This window comes from Daktulosphaira vitifoliae, unplaced genomic scaffold (assembly GCF_025091365.1).
Source record: "Daktulosphaira vitifoliae isolate Bord-2020 unplaced genomic scaffold, ASM2509136v1 Scaffold_5, whole genome shotgun sequence".
Taxonomy (NCBI): domain Eukaryota; kingdom Metazoa; phylum Arthropoda; class Insecta; order Hemiptera; family Phylloxeridae; genus Daktulosphaira; species Daktulosphaira vitifoliae.
The window spans coordinates 16,519,721-16,527,556 of NW_026099576.1; the positions used below are offsets into that span (position 1 = coordinate 16,519,721).

The 7,836-nt window shown below is 24.5% G+C and overlaps 1 long non-coding RNA gene across 1 annotated transcript; it reads right to left on the reverse strand.

Annotated features, from left to right (window-relative positions):
* Positions 1-467: 467 nt before the first annotated feature.
* On the reverse strand, positions 468-6,707 carry LOC126907858 (uncharacterized). Its single transcript, XR_007704636.1, has 3 exons — positions 5,513-6,707; positions 4,485-4,669; positions 468-4,395 (listed from the first exon to the last, which is right to left on the reverse strand). It is a non-coding gene; the product is annotated as an uncharacterized LOC126907858 (long non-coding RNA).
* Positions 6,708-7,836: the final 1,129 nt, after the last annotated feature.

A 7,836-nucleotide genomic window follows, 5' to 3' on the forward strand; every position in this document is an offset into this window, starting at 1 on the left:
AAGTGTTGCTTACAGGTACTCCGTCCACATTAGATAGGTTCTCACCATCTGATTTATCTACGTGAAGAAGACTATGGTGCATCCTAGGACAGTGTTTACAAGGTCGGCGCTTCTTACAACGGTTGCTCCAATGTGAGCTACTTAAACAACTAAAACAAATCTTCTTTTCTCGTACCATAGTGGTACGATCTTCTACCGAAGCCGATTGAAACATTCGACACTTAGATGGTCCATGTGACCCATTACAAAAAACACAATTATAGATAGGAGCACCAGAAGATTTGGCAGCGACTAAAGCAAACTTGGGTCGCTTATCTATATTTCGGAAAGTTGATGGTTTCATGTTGTCGCGTTGAACTGTTGATCGACGTGAACTACCAGAAAAGCTGACAGCCTCTAAAATAGATACCCGCCCCTTTACATACTTTATTACGTCAGAGGCAGCAGGAAATTCTTCAGAATNCGTCGATTTATTATTACGTCGAGGTCTGTCAAATCTATCGACTAATGTTGACCATGCTAATTCATAGGTGGTCTCGGATACAACAATGTTGCGAATACTATTAAGTGCTTCATCTTTTAGACATCCCAACAAATAATAAAATCGCTCAATATTAGACAAATCCGTACGCTGAGCTATCAGTGCCTTAAATCTATCACGAAAGACCGGCCAATCCAAAAAGCTACCACTGTAGGAGGGGAGGGGTATCTCAGGCAAACGTGACCGCATCCCACTACTTATTGGAAATTACAGACTCATCACCATCATCGTTAATATTAGATAGTGATTGACGTGGCAAGGTAGGTTTATATTTATCTGCAGTAGCTAATGCTCTTATGCATAACGCGCGAGTATCAGTTTCTAAATTTAAGGAAAATTCATCGAGCAAATCTAAATCCGACAAGGCATCAAGTACGGCTTGATTATTTGCTAAAAATGTTTCCCATAATGGGTCTAAATCCTTCACAGATATTAGAAAATCAGGTAACAGCTCAGGAGACTCAACAACGCGAACAGACATTTCATGTATAGATTTAATGCGATTGATGGTGCTTTCACGAACAAACAACGCAGCCTTTTTAATTCGCTGTAGGTATCTAACGTCACGCTCATCAGTATTGGACATTTTCTCTTAATTGACGGAAAGGCAATAAAATATTTAATGAATTCCAATAAAACAATTATTGTAAAAAAATCTTTTAAATGAAAAAACAATCACTAAATAACTAAAATGTTATTTCATGTTTGAATTAATTTGACATTTATCACTGTTCTTAAACTAAAATCATAGATTTAAATTCAAAACTTATTTTTTAATATGTTAAATATTCTTAGAATTTCACTATATTACCAAAACCATATTAAATTTTATTTTGATAAATTAAACCATAAAAATTCAAATCACAGTTATTGCTTTTAAAATGATACAATTTTCAATTTTTTAATGCTGTACAATATACAAAAAAATAAACTTAATACTTAATCAGTCAATAATAGATATAATATTATTTACATTTCAATATTATTTTGTATTAAAATAAAAAAATAACAAGGTAAAATTAAAAATTACACTTTTAAACAGAATTTAATCAACTATACAGTTGATATTAAATATTTACAAAATTAGTTATTAATAAAGTAAAAAATTTAATTTTAAATGGCTTATATAATACATTGTGTTACTCATATTTTTACATTTAAATTTGCTAGATCTTTCCTACAATGATTACAACATTACATAAATATTTTTGGATCCAATCGTTATCTTAATTTAATTGAATAATCCATGAAGTTATTATATTAGTATAGAAAAATGTTTTGCAATATTTTAATTATTTAGTTATAATTACTAATTTTTATTATATCTTGTCTATATTCTGATAAATACATTATTATTAGAACAAAAAATTTATAATTAATATGAACATACTATACTTACATTTACAGTAATAAATTTGTGTACATAGAAATAATTAACAACTATCAAATACTAAATTTTTCGTGGGCCTCTACAAAATGACACTTTTGCTCGTTTGTCTTTTAAGGTCAGAGTTGGGTCAGTATAATACACAAAAGTATAAGTATTATATGTACATATTACACATCTACTTTTTTACAAACAATACTTATATCATGACAAATGATTCATAATTAAAAATAGATTATTTTTTTAATTTATACTAAAATATTGTATTTATTTATTAATTTTTACTTCACTTTAAAAATATAATGGCTGAAATCCCAACAAATTTTCACAAGAATGACTAACACATAATTTATCACACAAAACATAAAAAGTTAATAATTTTTTAATTTTATGAGATCATAAACTGATGTTTATAAAAATAAAAAGGTTTAAAATCAGTGTGATCTATTTAAGAATAAAATTTTTTTAAAGAATTATACATCTACATCTATAAATGTTCTGTAAATAAGGAAACAGGTATCTATAGTTCTTATATTCATAACAATTAACCTATTTCTTTACTGAACACCAGTATGTGTGTATTATGCATAGTATAAATAAAACCAAATATACATTTTATTACCCAACCCTGATTAAGGCTCAAAATTGCATGAATTTGTATGTTATACAAAATGCTGGTTGTTTTTGAAACCAGTACTTCAATTGAATAAGTCATTTCAAAAACTACATTTGTCACTGATTTTACAGTAATGACTTTGTCAAATTTGATAATTATACATTATTATGTATACTTATGTATTTTGTGTAAAAATTTCATTTGTGAAACTGATATTTACTACAAAAGTCAATGACTTCATTCAAAAATGTTTCTGTATTGTAACATTTTGTCAAGTTAAGTTTTTGTTATTAAAGAGAAATATTTTATTTATTTTTTAATGTTTTATTAAAAGTGCAATGGTTTATTAAGCAAAAACAACAAAATTTTTATTTTGAAAAAAGTTGTTCTAAGTTTTGTTACCTATAGCCAAGTTAAGATAAATTAAATAATTAGGAAAAAAAATATTATTTTATTTTATTTCTTGATTTAAATTTCATATTATAAATTTCTATTCACTGCAAAAATAATGCAAATCAAAAATCTTTTATTTCAATTTAATAATTTGGCCAAAGTTAGACTATTTAAAACTATGGATTATGAATACCAGAAACCTTAAAAATAAATTAGTAAATAGGTGCAAGTGCAAAACAAGTTGGATTTCTAGAGTATTTAAGTTTTTTTTGATACATGTAAATCAAAATTTTATTACTTATATCGTTTTTGAAATGACCGTTTCAATTATGTTTTATCATTATTTTGTCGAAAACTTTTTTTCTTTTGCTCAACTTAGAATTTTTTTCACTTTGGAATTGTGAAACACCTGTATGAGAGTTAAACTTTATACTTTATTCCATGACAGAATATGCTTAATACATGAATTCTTGTAGAATATGCGTAATGTCATAGAAAATTAAGTATTAAGATAACCCTCCTACAGACATTTCAACAATTCTTAATGAAAAAAAAAACAATTTTCACAAAAAAAAAACCTTGTTTCCTCATAAAATGCATTGCAATCATGCCTCCGCTAGTATAGGTCTTGGGGTTAGGTCTAGTATGGAGTTTTTAATTATATGTTAGCATCCTTTAATATTAAATAACTGCCAATTATAACAATTAAAAATTGCAAAGTGTATAAACCTTATACATCCTATTCCCTTTTCTTGGTACGACATTGATACCAATTTTAAAATACAGTAGAACCTGGATAAGTTAAAGCTCAAGGGAAATTATTTTTTTTTAACTTAATAAGGTTTTTGAACTAAAAATGACTTAAAATTATTTAAGAATTTGATTTTGTATTCAACAGTTATTTATAAAAATATAACAGATTGATTCCAATTGGCAATACTAAAATTTATGAAGTTTTGATGAATTTATGTATTTATTTTAATAATTAACAGCTTTTAAATTAAAAATAATTGTTTTAACTAGTCTAACTTACCACAGTCAAATCTTTCAGTTAAAAACTACAAATAACTTGTTTTTATTATCTATAATATTTATTTATTATGAGTAAAATTTCCTTTTTCAAGGAACAGAATATACTTAACCCTATCAAAATTCTACTGTAGTAAACATAATATCTATAAAAATAATAATTTTACTATAGTTTTTTTTTAAATACTTGAATGTAACATATAAAATAACAATTACTTATATCTTAAATTTTTATTAGATTTATTTATTTTTTGCAACCTAACATTGCTCAAAGAGAATTCAAATGAGAAATTTAGCTACAATACTGTCATTGTAGTATAATAATTCATTATAATGTTGATCTGATAATGAATTAAAGCTTGCTAATGTAGTATGCTAAGACAAGTGTATACAAAACCAATAGACATCAAAATTGTACAAAAACTATAACTGAAATCAAATTTATAACAAAATTAATTAACTTACATGAAATAAAATTTGTAATACTAAAAAAGTAAAATTTATTTCATAAAACTCACTTTAGTTTGTTCGAGAACTATGTTTATTCAATAGATGACTTTATTATGATAGACAGTAATAAAAAATCATGATTACAATCTTTTTTGTTTCTTAATATGATTAGGATATTAGTGTGATATTATTTTTAAGTGCATACTTAAAAATACAGATGATAACTTACAATAGCAGGTATCAAAACTAAAAACTGAAATCAAATTAAGGAATAGATTATTAATTATAAAAAATAACTAAAAACTGAATTTATATTAAAACAATTTTTTTAACAAATTTATTTACTGTCGGCAACTTTCTAAACAAAAATCAAAGTAATTTTAATTTTTGCAAATTTTTATATATTTTAAGGGCACTTGTTACTACTTCGTGAAATAAATTAAGTGTTCTAATCCATGCGCGCTTAATTAAATAATAATAGCTATGAGCACCTTATCAAAATGGTTGCTTAATATTTATTTATTATCTACAATGAAACATAACACAATCATAAGTTCTCCTTATTAAATTGTGTATTAATATTCAGTAGCTGATTCTTACAATTATTCAATTTGAGAACTCTAATTTAACTATGATAAATATTATTTTAATCAATCAATGAAAAGTTTAAAATCAGTTTTAAAATTACATTATTTTAAATGTAGCAATATAAAAATAGTATTTTAACATACTTTCATAATAAAGGTTATTGAAGTTTATTACATCCAAAATGTTTTAAAATATCATATTATTAATATCATTTCATTTATAACATTCACAATTATTCAAATTTTTAATTTCAATATGGGTATAATGTTAAATTTAAAAAAAAAATGTATTTAAAATAGTTAAATTTAGATAATTACTCATAAAATTGTTAAATATAGTATACCAATAAAGTTCTGTATATTATAATCATTTTGGAATAGTCGGAAAATAAAGTAAAAATGTATGGCCAAAAAAAGATCATCAATATATATTTTTGGAGCCTGGAGTTTTTCTAAATTTGGCCTTAATTTTACTACACATCTAATATTACATTATTATATCTACTTACTTTTTAAGTAAAATGTCACTACAGCAAAACTTATTTTTCTCAAAAGAGAAAAATGTTAAATTTTTCGATAATTTTGTCTTTCAACAGCAGCAAATCCAAAACTGTAAATATCTTCAAAAATTAATCTCTTTAATTTTTCGGTAAATTTCATTTTTTATGCTGCTATTTCATAAAATAAAATTACTAAGACAGAGCTATAAAGCTTATTTCATTGTATATTGTACTCGACTATTATTCAATTTTCTTTTAATTTAATTATTTCAATAAACATTCAAAAATAATTTTTTTATTGTAACGACATACAAATAAAACCTTTTTTTTATTAATACGCTGCACTAAAACACTATATTTAGATAATAATAAAACAATGTAACGTTAATAATGTACAAAAATGTTTGACCACGCAAGCTTGTAGTACAGTCGGCAAATTAGTACTGTACCAGTTCAGTTTTTTAAGGTAATGTTTAAGATAGTAAAATAATGAACTAAAATCTTTTAAAAGACGAGCGTTTATATGGTAAGTTAAAACTTTGAATTCATATCAGTCAACAAAAATTAAAAAGATTATTTTGTGTAACGAATGATTACGATAACATTATCGTAGTAATTGATTGTATTTAGTTACTATACTATGGCGAAGAGAGGCTAAGAAATGTATGCTTTAGTCTTACATACACATAGACTTAGCTATTAATAATACACCGAAAATCAGATTTGTATCTATTATTGTTATTTTTCATTTAGTACGTCGTAAATTTTTATAGTTAATTTACATGTCATTACTTGATCAATAAAATTTGGTTAATGCAACGGGCAAGCACCTTTGCCACGAACTGATAATACTCCAACATTTACATACTTCGACATTTGACAAAGTAGTAATTGTTACGATATCTGATACTCCGACCATCTGATACCAAAGGTTACCAAAATTACGACGGATTTTACTCCGACATTACATTAAAAAATGAGACAGTTAAAACTCCGACATTATCGATAGTTTGATTATGCATCGAAAGCTATATTATATTTCAATTGTATTATTAGTAATAGTGCGCATCGATCGTATATGTTACAACGTCAGAGTCACGTGGCTACAGAAACACTACATTATTAAATTAATTATATTATTATTAATAATATTGTAAAATTTAAATTAAAACGTTCTATTATATTAGCATTTATTTGCTACTATAGTTATTATACAATAATATACATTTTGCTTATTATTTTCTGGTACAATTTCTCACATTTGACAAATGTTATTAATACTCGAATGATAATAGTCATTCATTAAGTAACATAAAATTAATAGTGTTTAATACAAATGTACATTTTTGAAAAAGTTTACTCTATTGTTAAAATATATATTTATCTTTGAGAATTTTATTTTTTAATTATCCAATAATTACAAAATATTTTCATCAAATCAAAAAACTGTTAGTTAACTGTTTCTTCAGTCGATCCACAAAATTTTATCTAACAGTAACTTATTTTTTAACATCTAAGAGATCCATTTGAAAACTAATTTTTCTATANCAGTAACTTATTTTTGAACATCTAAGAGATCCATTTGAAAACTAATTTTTCTATAACAAATATGTACTGTAAAAATTGTCATTTCCAATGTTATTAGTGAATAATTCCTAAGTGTGTAATATTAAAAAATAATAACTAATATATACATAAAATTGTTAATATTTGTACAATATAAAATCATTCTTGGGGATGTTTGGATTTTTTCCTGTGCTGCATTAGGATATCTAAGTATAAAATAACACAGTATATCCAACTTCAATGCAGTAATTGTTGAACACATTTTTTGTAGTCCTATTACTTTCTGGAAGTTTCTTCCAATAGGTTTTTGTAGACTCAGAAGAGTATGATTAATTTTTCTTTCAATAATTTTATTTGAAAATTAATTACTAAAATTATTTTTAACTTATATTAAAAAAAATTAAAATAGTATTAAACTGTATAAGTTTTGCTACTAGTTCTAATATGAGTTATGCTAAGAATTAGTAAGTTTTGGTTATATATAAGTAGAATTAATTTTTTCTTATTTAAAAATTCTGTGTGTCATCTAAAAGTAAAAATATATTAACTCATCGTTAAAAAATTTTAATTTTGTGACATGAGTTTTATAATCAATGTTAAATTATAAGTAAAACCATTATAATTTCCAGTGGTGCTCAAAGAAATGTTAAAAATATTAAGGAGTAAAAAATTATTTATTTAAAGTTCTTTTTGTTTAAAATCTAATATATATTTATTGAAATCAGTTTGATATTTCCTTGAAAAAAATATCTGAATAGCCTTTCCTT